Source organism: Stegostoma tigrinum, unplaced genomic scaffold, assembly GCF_030684315.1.
Source record: "Stegostoma tigrinum isolate sSteTig4 unplaced genomic scaffold, sSteTig4.hap1 scaffold_167, whole genome shotgun sequence".
In the NCBI taxonomy this organism is placed as follows: domain Eukaryota; kingdom Metazoa; phylum Chordata; class Chondrichthyes; order Orectolobiformes; family Stegostomatidae; genus Stegostoma; species Stegostoma tigrinum.
The window spans coordinates 388740-403693 of record NW_026728108.1 but is presented as its reverse complement, the minus strand read 5'-3'; the positions used below and the strand labels follow the sequence as shown (position 1 = coordinate 403693).

At 43.7% G+C, this 14954-nt stretch overlaps 1 protein-coding gene across 6 annotated transcripts in view; it reads left to right on the top strand.

Moving 5' to 3' along the window:
* The window catches only part of LOC132207818 (complement C4-like), a 343465-nt gene that overhangs the window by 207559 nt on the left and 120952 nt on the right, over positions 1-14954 (top strand). For 3 of the 6 annotated variants that reach the window (XR_009443867.1, XR_009443870.1, XR_009443866.1), the window contains exons 6-8: positions 1393-1555; positions 10417-10572; positions 14644-14756. The exons of 2 other annotated variants lie outside the window; for them this stretch is intronic. The gene's annotated coding sequence lies outside the window, so the exon portion shown is untranslated. Of the gene's footprint in view, positions 1-1392; positions 1556-8815; positions 8909-10416; positions 10573-14643; positions 14757-14954 lie in introns of those variants that run through there. One more of the 6 variants, XR_009443869.1, reaches the window with a different exon arrangement.

Sequence of the window (14954 nt, the reverse complement as noted above, 5' to 3'; positions counted from 1 at the left end):
TCTGTGTGGTCTCACCAAAGTCTTGTAAAGCTGCAATGTGACATCCTGACTCTTGCACTGAGTTCCCCTATGAAGAAAGGCAAGCATGCGATATGCCTTCTTGACCACCCTATCTACTTGTGTGGCTACTGTCAGGGCGTTATGGTCTAGGACCCCAAGATCCCTCTGGACATCACTGCTGTTTGGGGTCCTGCCATTAACTGTGTATCCCTTTCCTTAACACTTGGTCTCCTAAAATGCAACACCTCATGCCTGCCCAGATTAAATTCCATCGGCCATTTCTCCGCTCGTGTTTGCAATTGGTCTGTATCTTGCTGTGTCCTTTGACAACCTTCCATGCTGTCCACAAGTCCACTGGTCCTTATATCATCTGCAAACTTACGAATCCCCCATCTACATTTGCAACCAAGTCATTTACATATATCACAAACAGCAGAAGTCACATCGATGCGGAACACCACTCGTCACTGAGCTGCAGCCAGAAAAACAGCTTTCCACCACTGAGACGGCAAGAACTGTAGATGCTGGAATCAGAGATAACCAAGTGTGGAGCTGGAGGAACGCAGCAGGTCAGGCAGCATCAGAGGAACATGAAAGCTGACATTGTTGATGCTGCCTGGCCTGCTGTGTTCCTCCAGCCCTATACTGTGTTCTCTTTGTTAGCCTTCCACCGCTACCGTCTGCCTTATATGGGCAGGCCAAGTCACCACGGATCTCATGGATCTTAATCTTCTGGATGAGCATACCATGAGGGACCTTGTTGAAAACCTTCATAAAATCCATGTATATGTTATCAACTGTTCTACCCAAATTGATCACCCTTGTCACCTCCAGTTGAAAACTTCAACTGACTTGGTAAGACATAACCTGCCCCGCATAATGCCATGCTGGCTGTCCCTTATTAGCCCATACCTTTGAGACATGAGACACTCACCAGTCTGTAGTTTCCTGGAAAGTCCCTGTTTTCCTGCTTGAACAGAGGAACGACTTTATCCACTCACCAGTCTCCGCAACCCCTCCAGTGCCTGGCAAGGATATCAGATCCTGTTGAAAGTGGGGTGTTGATGCATTTGTGTCATGATTGTGTTTTGTTTCAGCCCTAACATTCAAAGCAGTGCAAGAATGTCTTTGTGCAGCAGGCGAGTTGTGATGAGACTGAGCCTTCATACGATTGCAAGATGTTGAAAATTTGCCATTATTTATGAAAACAGTGATAAATTTCCATGATCAACATTTCTGTTACACTGCAATGATTATCCCGTGGCATGTAAAATCAGAAAGATACGATAAAATGAGACTGGGTCATATGTAGGGAGAATGTTTGCCTTTCATGTCTATAGAAGTAGTGAAATATTTCCATGAATCTAAGAGTCACTTTTCCGTTCATTGAAGGACACAATCATCGCCTTGGAAGCTTCATCACGATACTACTTTGCATTTCTGAAGAGGGAAGAAGAAATCAACATGCAAATTCAATTCCATGGTTTTGGAAGTCCCATTTGAGAACACGATTCATTTGCGCCGGCACAATGCTCTGACCGAGAAAGAATTGAAGGTGAGTTTGTAGTTTGGAAGATCGCAGCAATTTATGCATCAACTTCTTCATCGATAATGTTCCATTGCTTTCAAACTGCATTTTCCACTCTGCAAGATAATAACTGTTAGAACAAGCAACAGTATCGGTAGATGGTCTATGGGGAATGCAATGTTACAAAACCCAATCCATTCAACCACATATTTCAGATATGTCAACAAATTAAATATTCCAGCACAGGATAAAACAAGGAAGATGAGAGTGAGGAGGCAATAGCTCTGATGACAAAAGAACAGAAATTTACCTTTATCCATTCGAGCAAAAAAGCAGGCACACAAATAAATAATCATCTCACAATGCACGTGTGCAACGGAGGCTACAGGGGGACTAAGAATGCCGAATTGTTGTCATGCGTATTGCTGAAAGGATGATTGAAACAGAATCTGTGGTAAATTTGAAGAAATACAGATGATGCATCTCAGGATGTTGGAGGAAGAACATTTATGGACTGAGGCAAATTGTATTGCCCTTTACAGGAGTTATTAGGTTCATAATGAATTGAAAGACTTCCTTCTGTGCTGAAAGCTTTAGTTTAGTTGCAGCTGGATGACAATTTCTGTTCCTGGTAGTATTTAGCAAACTGTTAAAAGTGAATGTCACTGCACAGAATTCCAAACATGACTCCAATCAGTGGAGAAAATATCCAAGGGGTATCATGAGTTGTATCCTCTCATGTTGAACAATGCAGCTACAGATACAATGGAGGCACTGATGATAATCTTCCAAGAATCCTTAGATTGTGGAAAATTCTCAGAGGATTGAAAGATTGTGAACATAACACCATTATTACAAAGATACTTCGACAAAATAGCAAGCCAGTATTGCCAATTTAGGTCAACCTGGGTAGATGTTCATGCCGGCAATGAAAGATGAAATAACAGGGTACTTAGTGTGCTATAACATCCTACAGAGTTAACATCCTTTTATAAAGGGGAAATAATACTTGACAAACTTGCTACAGTGCTTTGAGAAGGAAACAAACATTACTGATGAAGGACCACCAGTTGATGTAGTACATTGAGATTTCAACAAAGCATTTGATAAGGTACAGCTCATAAGGTGTCTCAAATGAAAAGAGCCCATGTGTTCAAGGGTAGTTTGTTCGGATGGACAGAGGACTGCATCGTAAATAGAAGTAGAGTCGTAGCAGCAGGATGGTAACTGACAAGTCATGTACGGCCACAGAGCGAATGCCGCGGATGCCATGCACCTCATGTTGACTGGGTTGATTTCGGAAATGGCGTAGGGGGTTGCTATGCTTAGGAAAGTTGGGCAGGCTGGGACTACGTTCATTGGCGTTTATAAGATTGAAAAAATCTTATTTTTTCAACATTTAAGATTCTAAAGAGGCTTGATAGTGTATATCCGTAGAGATTACTCCCATTTGTGAAAGATTTTACGACCAGAGGCCACATTTTCAAATTGGTTGCCTATTAATTCAGGGAAGAATTACTTCTTTCAGGTTGTAGCACTCTATTGAACACTTTAGCCAAGAAGATTTTAGAGGTAATGCCATTAATCATATGCTAGGCTGTAACGGCCAGGTTAATTTTTAAATCAAGAAACAATGATAATGAGAAAAGGGTCGAGGCCTGAAACGTCAGCTTTTGTGCTCCTGAGATGCTGCTTGGCCTGCTGTGTTCATCCAGCTTCACACTTTGTTATCTTGGATTCTCCAGCATCTGAGCTTCCCATTATCAGTGATAATGAGAAAGGGGTAGTCTTTACAGTGGAAGATACTTCAAGGATCCCCTTATTACTAAAGAATACAGGGAGGAATTAAACACATCACGACCACACCATCACTACCATTAGAGAAGTAGCAGTAGACAATCTAATGGAGTGAAAGCAGATTAGACTCTTTGCCGTGATGGTTTACTTTCTAAGATTCTCAACAATGAGCTTCAGAGTCGGTGTCTGCGTTGATTGTAATTTCCCAAAAAGGTTTAGATTCCAGAGAAGCATCTGAGGGCTGGAAAAATGCCGATGTGACGTCCCTATTTAAAAAGGAGAGAGGCAAAAAGAAGATAACTACAACCGAAACAACGTAACATCAATTGTTGGAAATATGTGGCAATCAACTATGAAGAAAATAATAGCAGGGCATTTGGAAAATCAGAAGCTAATCAAACAGAATCACCATAGATAATGGGAACTGCAGATGCTGGAGAATCCAAGATGACAAAATGTGAGGCTGGATGAACACAGCAGGCCAAGCAGCATCTGAGGAGCACAAAAGCTGACGTTTCGGGCCTAGACCCTTCATCAGAGAGGGGGATGGGGTGAGGGTTCTGGAATAAATAGGGAGAGAGGGGGAGGCGGACTGAAGATGGAGAGAAAAGAAGATAGGTGGAGAGAGTATAGGTGGGGAGGTAGGGAGGGGATAGGTCAGTCCAGGGAAGACGGACAGGTCAAGGAGGTGGGATGAGGTTAGTAGGTAGATGGGGGTGCGGCTAGGGGTGGGAGAAGGGATGGGTGAGAGGAAGAACAGATTAGGGAGGCAGAGACAGGTTGGACTGGTTTTGGGATGCAGTGGGTGAAGGGGAAGTGCTGGGCTGGTTGTGTGGTGCAGTGGGGGGAGGGGACGAATTGGGCTGGTTTAGGGATGTGGTGGGAGAGATTTTGAAACTGGTGAAGTCCACGTTGATACCATTATGCTGCAGGGTTCCCAGGCGGAATATGAGTTGCTGTTCCTGCAACCTTGGGGTGGCATCATTGTGGCACTGCAGGAGGCCCATGATGGCCATGTCATCTAAAGAATGGGAGGGGGAGTGGAAATGGTTTGCGACTGGGAGGTGCAGTTGTTTGTTGCGAACTGAGCGGAGGTGTTCTGCAAAGCGGTCCCCAAGCCTCCGCTTGGTTTCCCCAATGTTGAGGAAACCACACCGGGTACAGTGGATGCAGTATACCACATTGGCAGATGTGCAGATGAACCTCTGCTTAATGTGGAATGTCATCTTGGGGCCTGGGATAGCGGTGAGGGAGGTGGTGTGGGGGCAAGAGTAGCATTTCCTGCGGTTGCAGGGGAAAGTGTCGGGTGTGGTGGGGTTGGAGGGCAGTGTGGAGCGAACAAGGGAGTCACGGAGAGAGTGGTCTCTCCGGAAAGCAGACAGGGGTGGGGATGGAAAAATGTCTTGGGTGGTGAGGTCGGATTGTAGATGGCGGAAGTGTCAGAGGATGATGCGTTGTATCCGGAGGTTGGTGGGGTGGTGAGTGAGAACGAGGGGGATCCTCTTGGGGCGGTTGTGGTGGGGGCGGGGTGTGAGGGATGTGTTGCGGGAAATATGGGAGATGCGGTCAAGGGCGTTCTCGATCACTGTGGGGGGCAAGTTGCGGTCCTTGAAGAACTTGGACATCTGGGATGTGCGGGAGTGGAATGTCTTATCGTGGGAGCAGAAGCGGCGGAGGCGGAGGAATTGGGAATAGGGGATGGAATTTTTGCAGGATGGTGGGTGGGAGGAGGTGTATTCTGGGTAGCTGTGGGAGTCGGTGGGCTTGAAATGGACATCAGTTACAAGCTGGTTGCCTGAAATGGAGACTGAGAGGCCCAGGAAGGTGAGGGATGTGCTGGAGATGGCCCAGGTGAACTGAAGGTTGGGGTGGAAGGTGTTGGTGAAGTGGATGAACTGTTTGAGCTCCTCTGGGGAGCAAGAGGCGGCACCGATACAGTCATCAATGTACCGGAGGAAGAGGTGGGGTTTGGGGCCTCCAGTGACAGTGCAGCACTCCCTTAATATTGTGAAAGATTTTACGACCAGAGGCCACATTTTCAAATTGGTTGCCAATTAATTTAGGGGAAGAATTACTTCTTTCAGGTTGTAGCAATCTATTGAACACTTTAGCAGAGAAGGTTTTAGAGGTAATGCCATTAATTATATGCTCGGCTGAGATGGCCAGGTTAATTTTTAAATCAAGGAACAACGACAATGAGAAAAGGGTAGCCTTTACAGTGGAAGATACTTCAAGGATCCCCTTATTACCAAAGAATACAGGGAGGAATTAAACACATCACTACCACACCATCACTACCATGAGAGAAGTTGTAGTAGACAATCTAATGGAGTGAAAGCAGATTGGACTCTTCGCCGTGATGGTTGACTTTCTAAGATTCTAAACAATGAGCTTCAGAGTCGGTATATGCATTGACTGTAATTTCCCAAAAAGGTTCAGATTCTCGAGAAGCATCTGAGGGCTGGAAAAATGCTGATGTGATGTCCCTATTTAAAAAGGAGAGAGGCAAAAAGAAGATAACTACAACCGAACCAGTCTAATATTGTTGGAAATGTGTGGCAATCAACTATGAAGAAAATAATAGCAGGACATTTGGAAAATCATAATCTAATCAAACAGAATCACCATAGCCTGATGAAAGAGAAATTACGTCTGGCTAATTTGTTTGGGTTTTTGGAGGAAGTTTTGGGAGGAGAATTAACAGAGGAAAACCAGTAAATGTGTTGTGTTTGGACTTGGAGAAAGCATTGAGAATGTACTCAAAAGTAATAAGCTAAGAGCTGAGGTTTTGAAGGTAGTATATTGCTATGGATCAGTCTGCTTTGCATGTTCTGGAAGAAGAGATGACATCTCGAGTGAAATGCACCAAGTGAATATATATTTTGGGGAACTTGGTGGCAATGCGGTAAGTCAGTGCAGAGTGTAAGAGGTGCCATTTGCTTGCTTTTTTTGCCTGATAGTTCATAAGCATTTTTTTTGAGACAGGGTGAATTGAAGCCAGAATCAGGGACCGAGAGGGTGAACCAGGTTCATTGGTTGGTGATCGCTACTGGTTTAAGAATCTATTATCGGTAGCTTTCAGATTGAAAGTAAATCGGAGAAATATTTACAGGCTACAAACTAAAAGACCAGAATGTTTTCAAATCAAATAAAGATCGAAGTAATTGAAATGGAGATGCCAGGCCAGATGATGATTTGTACCTACATGACGGGCGAGTGGTCAGGCCCCATACTCCAGCTTACGTCTGATGAACTGGAATCTCAGTTTTGACCAATCAACAAATCATGTGGGGCAGAGTTACCAGGGAATGCTGTGCTTCAGGAGGCAGTCACACACCTTAGATTAACTAGCTGAAATTCGGTCAGTGGCCAATGACAAAGAACAGGGCAGGTGGAAGGATCCAGGATGTAGTGCAGAAGGAACCTTGGCCTTTGATCTTATCGAACAGGTTTGAGATTCTTTCTTCCTGTGTGGATGAGAGTGCAGGGTATAGGGAAGATGAGTAAACTGACTGTAGCACTGTGGTATAGGTGGGACATTCAGGAGGGGATAAAAAGTGAAATGTAGTTATAATCAGAGGTAGTATAGTTAGGGGAATGAACACTGTTCGTTGTGACCAGGATCGAGAGTCTCGAAAGTAGTGTTGCCTGCCTGGTGCCCAGGTTCAGGAGATTCCATCTCGGCTACAAAGGAACTTGAAGCGGGAGGAGTAGAAATCCAGCTATCGTGGTCCACACAGGTACCATTGATATGGAAGAAAGAGGAAAGAGGTTCTCCTGAGGGATTATGAGCACCGAGGTGCTGAGGTGAGAAAGCAGAACCAGAATGGTAATAATCTCTGGATTATTATCTGAGCAATTTGGCACGGTGTGAACATAATTATAGATGTACATTGTTCAAATGGTGGCATGGCAGAAATGTGTTTGAATTCATGGGACATTGGCATCGGTACGGGGAAGGAGGGAGTCGTTCTGGTGTTATAGGCTCGACGAGAATCAGATTGGGACAAGTATCCTCGCAAAATACAGAGCTAGGCCTGGGGCTAGGGCGTTAAAATAAAAAGTGTGGAGTGGGTGAGCTCAGTTGCATGGAAAATTGTGGAAAAAGTTAGAAGCTGGTAAGTGCTCAGCAAAGTTTCCAGAGCAAGTAATAGGACAAAAAGTATGGAAATGGTCAGGAGTCTCACTTCAGCTGCAGCAGATAAGAAGGGTGGCTGTAAATGCCAGACTGAAGATCTTGTATTGAATTGCAGGGAGTGTATGAAACAAAGTGAATGAGTTTGTGGTGCAGATTGAAATTGACAGATACATCACTCTGGGTATCACAGAGAGGTGGTTGTTAGGGGATAAGTGTTGGGAACGAAATAGCCAATGATTCATGTCCGATAGAAAGAACAGGCAAATGGGCAGAGATAACAAAGTGTGGAGCTGGATGAGCACAGCAGGCCAAGCAGCATCTCAGGAGCGTAAAAGCTGACGTTTTGTGCCGAGACCCTTCTACTTCTGTGTGTTCATCCTGATCCACACTTTGTTATCTTGGATTCTGAAGCATCTGCAGTTCCCATTATCTCCGATACAAATGGACAGAGATGCCAGGGTTGGCTTGTCAGTAAGAAATGAGGTCGCGCTGAAGGAACCACAGCTCTTGTGCTTGTTTATTAATGACTTGGAGGAAAGAGGTGCATGTGCTGTGGCGAAATTTGCAGATGACTGAAAAAATATTTAGAAAGACAAGGCATGGCCCAGAAACAGAGATTTACCGGGATGTTACTTGGATCGGAATGTATTAGCTATAAGGAGGGTTTGGTGGAAATGCTGTGTCATGATAAATGTAATGAGATCAACCATGATCTCACCGAATGATGGAGGAATATTCAATGGGCCAAATGGCTTTTTTTGTGAGTCTTCTTGTTTGACAATGCATTCATGAAGGTGTTTTTTTTTCTCCCTTGGATAAGATGTGAAAATGAAATGTATACGAGATAATGGGAACTGCAGATGCTGGAGAATCCAAGACAACAAAATGTGAGGCTGGATGAACACAGCAGGCCAAGCAGCATCTCAGGAGGACAAAAGTGCTCCTGAGATGCTGCTTGGCCTGCTGTGTTCATCCAGCCTCACATTTTGTTGTCATGAAATGTATACACTTCCTTTTCATCTGGGAATAAATAATTGTTCTGAACGATTTCCATTGACTAATAGCAATCTGACAAGCTTCGCAATGTAAAGAGATTTTTAGCTTCTTTTTAATTGTAAAGGTATTCTTTGGAATTAATTTGGCAGATATTATTTGCATCTCAGGAAGTATGTTCATCACTGCATCTCAAAAAGTGCTCTGTTGTATAACAACAGCTTTTTAAAGATCACTTCAATGGTTGTGATTTTGAGTTGCCATAACACACATTAAATTACACTGTTGGCCAATCTGTCCATGATTATTTCATTATCTTATGCTTCAAACAGACAAGGAAATATTGGTGATGCAATGAAGTGTTTGAGTCTCAAATACAATTGCTGTTATGGTATCCACTTGGAAGAAAGAATCACATCAAATTGAATGGTCAAGTAAATGGGACACTGACTGTGAGTACTTTGAATGTTCGAGTTATTCCTGAAATGAAAGTTATGACCTTGATGATTTCTCTTTCATGCAGAGATGAAGAGACTCTTTTAAAATATCCTCTGGGTTAGTGGTTCAGGCATAAAAGTGCAATATGTACATTTATGTATATACATGTACATGCGTAATCTGAAAAGATAATGAGTATAAATCACTTGTGACAAGGTGAGAATGAGTTATCCAGATAGTAAGAACTGCCAATGTTGGTGTCTGAGATAACACATTGTGGAGCTGGAGGAACACAGCAGGGCAGGCAGCATCAGAGGCTCAAGAAAGTTGAGGTTTTGGGTCAGGACCCTTCCTGAGAAATGGAGGGTGGAAGGGAGCTCAGAAACAAATAGTGTGGAGGGGGAGGAGGTGCTGGGGAAGGTAGGTGGGATGGTGATAAGTGAGTACTATCCAGATTGGAACAGATTTTCCCCAGGGGGTATTGAGTACGAATTCCAAATCACTCTCAAAATCTTAGTGACTGTTAACGTTGATGTTTTTTGTCTGTGCGTTTCAGTAATTGCATGACAGTTGAATGGTTCGTTGAGAGTGAGGAACCTATGGACTCTCAGACACCAAGATGGAATTTAGTTCGAAGAGTGACTTCAAAATAGTTGCTTGCTTTTAAAATCTTGACCGTTTTTGCTGTCCAGTTGAATGAATTTAGCTCATACTGCTTCAATAGGAATTAGTGTTTAATAGGAACATATTTGTGAAACTTAGTTTCGCAAGTTTTAGCTTAAACTGGTGGAGACTTTCGGTGCTTGCAAAAAGGCTCATCTCTCCATTAATACCGAAGGAAAATTGGAGTTTAAAAGTAAGTTCACCCGCTGTCAGGGAATGAAATGTTCATGTTGACTCGAACATAATTTTTAAAAAAGTCATATATTTGTGCAACACTGACCTCAAATTAAAATTTGGATATGCTAGTTTTACAGATGGTTGGATATTGAATTCATTTTAAATGAGGGTGAAGATCACTTTAAATCCAGCATATTTGTGAAGAAAAGAAATAGCATGTCAAATAAAATTAACTGCATGACTCTTCATAGCCCTATATGTAGAATTTCATTCCGAACTATGAGACAGTTGTGACCCCATACTACCTCAGTGCTCATGGCAAGAGTAAGACTCCTGTTTGACGTGCTGTGCACTGCATGGAATGGCGGCAACATCAGATTCATTGATGCTTGAGAATCAAAAGAATATGACAATAAGATTTAAAATCAAAATCTCATTGAACACTTCAAGGAATGTATTACAGGAAGAGGGGGAAAGCATGTATGACTAATAGAAGGTGGTGGCGCAGATCACATAGACCTGTGTGCTAAAACTTATGACAAATTTCACATTGAATGGAACAGTTTAAACAGGCTGGAGGAAGCAGACGTGCCAGCCCAAACTTTTTGAATTTGAGCATTCTGTTCGTAAACATCAGCAAAATTGTGGGAAACATGTTTATTCTTTCTCTTTTATTGCACAGAACCATACGATGAGACTGTTTTGATGAGGATTATGTGTCCCATCCGTTTGACTCACAGTTTGGTACCATAGGTTGGTACGATCTTCGTTGGAGAAGGAAAAGGGATGTTCCAGATACAGAAAATCGTCAAACCATTTACTACAAAGTCCGTTTCTGGTTAGTATTAATTAATGCAGTTAACATTTTTAGCTCGAAATGATTGCACAATGGAGTCAATAAGAAAATTCCATCTGATATTCCACATAAATTTTAAGTGGATATTAAAGCAGCTCATTTCTTTTTCACGCTGTATGCTGCTTTCAAGAATGGTTGTCTTATTGTCGAAATGTTTAGCATTGACTCCATGGCTTCTTCCATTAGCTCACATTGAAACACATGTTTCTTCAGCCAAAAATGCACGTTTACTCGGTGTAGCTTGACTAACCTTCCCCTGTGGTCGTTCCCCTGAAATCCCCTGCAGTAGCTCCCCTGAAAAACAACTATACCATTTTGGCTACTGTTCCGGGGGATGACTTAGCAGGGGTATGCAGTAGGGTGCAGGTCTCTGGCACAGAGTCTGTCCCTCTTGCACAGAAGGGAAGCGGGGATAGGAAGAGAGTGATAGTCATTGGGGACTCAATAGTTAGAGGCACTGATAGAAGATTTGCCGGGAACGAAAGAGACTCACGATTGGTGTGTTGCCTACCAGGTGCCAGGGTCTGTGATGTCACGAATATCCTGGGTGGGAAATTGGCTCGTGCCATTCGGTTGGATTTCAACGAGCTCAGAAGGGGGATGGGAAACTGAGGTGTAGTCCTAGTACACAGGAGGATGAGCATCGGGAGGACATGGTCAGGACCTCACTGTCACAGAAGTGTGCTGGCAGACAGCAAGCTGGATTGAAGTGTGACGACTTTAATGCCGGGAGTATCCGGAATAATGTAGGTGAGCTTGCAGCTTGGATAGGTACCTGGGACTTCGATGTTGTGGCCATTTCGGAGGCATGGATAGAGCAGGGTCAGGAATGGATGTTGCAGGTTCTTGGGTTTAGATCTTTCATTAAGGTCTGGGAAGGTGGTAAAAGATGGGGAGGTGTGGCTTTGTTGGTCAAGGACAGTATAACGGCGGCTGAAAGAACCTTTGAGGACTCGTCTACTGCGGTTGTATGGGCTGAGGTTGCCAAGGAAGGTTTGTCGACTGAGTCAGTGTGGGTGCAAGTTCGGAACAGCAAGGCAGCAGTCACTTCACTGGGGGTTTTCTACAGACCCCAAATAGCAGTTGGGAGATCGAAGAACTCATTGGCCGGCAGATTGTTGAAAAGTGCAAACGTATCAGGGTTGTTGTTATGGGTGACTTCAACTTTCCCAATATAGATCGAAACCTCCTTCGTGCAGATGGTTTGGATGGAGCCATTTTTGTCAGGTGTGTTCAGGAGGGTTTCCTGACTCAGTATGTGGACAGGCCGATGAGGCGGGAGGCCATTTTGGATTTGGTGCTTGGCGATGAGCCAGGACAGGTGTCAGATCTCGTGGTGGGAGAACACTTTGGCGACAGTGACCGCAAGAGCCTCCCATTTACCATAGCCATGGAAAGGGAAAGGAGCAGTTACCAGGGGAAGATATTTCACTGGGGTCAAGGAAACTATGATGCTGTCAGACAGGAGTTGGGAAGTACAGATTGGGAGCAATTGTTCCACAGAAAGGGCGCAGCAGACATGTGGAGGCTATTCAAGGAGCAGTTGTTGCGAGTGATGTATAAATTTGTTCCTCTGAGACAGGGTAGAAGGGGTAAGATTAAGGAGCCTTGGATGACGGGTATAGAGGTGCTTCTTGTCAAAAAGAAAAGGCAGCGTACGTAAGGTGGAGGAAGTGAGGGTCTAGCACAGCTTTAGAGTATTACAGGCCTGCTGGGAAGGAGCTCAAAAGATATTGCCTGTCCAATTGTTACCTGTTACAACCTTTGCGTCCACGCTTGCTCATTCAATGGTGTCAAGATGCCAGCAGTGCATGTACCTTCTCCATCCCCTAATGCCGTCAGCTCACACAAGACATAGCCCATACTTAAAATCTTCTGATCAACCAACGTTCATTGTAATGGACATTTTAGTTATCTGTCATGAAACGAAAACTGATTCTGACTGGCATGACCTGCAGTGCAAATGAATATAATCTGCGAAACGAGATTCCTTATGGGCTTGCAGCCGCTACAAATAATTGCTTTTCAAAGACGTTGCATACATACATTTTTTTCTCCTGTCACCTTAGATTATTTTTTTGTTTATGCATGTTGTGTGGGTTTCCAGTCAGGCGTATAAACACAGGTTGATGTAGTCACTGTTAGAACACGGTATTGAAGGAGAATTTGTGATCTTTGGAGTTTCATTCCAGTGTCTGAAGGAGTGCACCATCAAGCCACTTCAGAGCACTACTGGCGACAAATTGTTGCAAGTTTTCAAGTGTTACCGATGGTCACATAAAATATGGCCTTTTTGTTGTTGTGCTATTCATCTTAACTGCAACATATCTAGTATTTAGGCTTGGAAACTATTTCAATTTTTTTGATTGACTTATTCAAAATCATTTATGATTGTTGTCATGATATCTACAATATGTTATTTTGATTGGACATAGAGGATTGGATCTGTCTTAATGGAAATAATGTATGCGCTTATAAAACCCCTTCTGGGCAAGGTAGTTGCTCAGTGGTCAGAGCTGCTCATGCACTGGGGAGCCAATTGAAATTCCAGTCTTGGGTAACTATCTGTGTGGAATTGACATGTCCTCCCCGCGTCTGCGAGGGGCTTCCGCCAGGTGCTGCAGTTTCCTCCCATTGTTCAAAGATGTGCAGGTCCTTATATGTGATTTGTGAAGCATTTCTTAAATGTTTCAATCCTGCCAGCATCCAGTGCCTTGGACAAAATAACTGGAGATGAATAAAAGATACTGTGCCTTTTGACACCATTTCCTGCTGGATTTTCATCAGTCCTGCTTTATATCTGTGACAACTTCCATGACCTTTTTTGATGCTCTGTCTGAATTGACAGTCTAGTTCCAAATATTTGTTGTGCAGTATTTCAAGGTCTCTGTTATAGCACACCCACGAATGTCCACTTCAAAAGATACTTCCATATCATAGAATCCCTACGGTGTGGAAACAAGCCCCTTTTGACCCAAGAAGTCCACGGTCACCCTCCAAAGAGCGTCTCACCCTGACTCATCCCCCGACCCTTTCCTCAGTAACCCTACATTTCCCATGACTAACACACCTAATCTACACATCCCTAAACACAATGGGCAAGTTTGGCATGGCCCATACAACTAGCCTGCGCATCTTTGGACTGTGGGAGGAAACCAGAGCACCCAGCAGGAACCCATGCAGGCATGGGCAGAATGTACAAACTCCGCACAGAAGATCGTCCAACGGTGGGATCGAACCTGGGTCCCTGGCGCTGTGAGTCAGCAGTGCTAACCACTGAGCCACCGTGCTGCCCTTGGAGTTAGACAGAGCTTGCTTGTTCCTGGGTGGGCTCAAATTGCCAACCTCCACTTCGTGGCAAAAGTGCTGACCAACTGCCCTCATCTTCACTGGTTTTTGCTTTGTATCATTGAATTCAATCCTTAAAACTCTATGATAAATATTTAAATTTCCATTGATATGTGAGCGTTGTTTTTAGTACGTAGTATTGGTTTATTATGTTTCATTGGTACATAATGAATATTTTATGTATATGCAAATAGGCAAGTTGGTAACGATGCAGTCCACAGACCTGGAGGATAATAACACTGTCCTTCAATCGCCCACGATGCCCTCTGCAAATTGGTAGAAAACAAAAATTTCTATAAATTTCATCTCTCCTCCCGTCAGTCGATCAAAATTAATTCATGATTTTGTACAGGCCAATAACCGTAAGATTACACGAGCCTAAACAAAACTACTGGCTCATATTAGTTCAGTAAAGTGAAAGGGCAACAATAGAGGTAGTAGGAACTGCAGATGCTGGAGAATCTGAGATAAGAAGGTGTAAAGCTGGATGAACACACCAGGCCAAGCAGTATCATCCGGCTCTACACCTTGTTATCTCAGATTCTCCAGCGCCAATTTTCTGAAGTCGGGTCTCGTCCCGAAACATCAGCTTTCTTGCTTCTCTGATGCTGCTTGACCTGCTGTGTTCATCCAGCTCTCCACCTTGGGCAACAATAGAGTATGCTTTAAGTCACTAGATATGTTACGTGGGTTTGTCTTCCTTAGGGTGGAGTTAGTGGAACCGAAAAAGATGTCTCCCTCACAGCGTTTGTGACAAAAGAGTTGCATTGTTCCTTGGCGGCCTTTCAACAGAAGAATATTCAGAGATTTCACGAGTGGTAAGAATGTCACTTCTTTTACTTCTCTTTATCTCACTTTTTCCAAAATTGGAAAATATATTTTAGAAATAACATCGAGCTGATGAAGTGTGAAAACAAGAATAATTCCAAGCAGTGGTGGGAGTTGGTCAGTGAGGTGGGAGGAGTGGATAGGTGGGAGAGAAGGCGGACAGGTCATGGAGGCGGGGATGAGTGGAG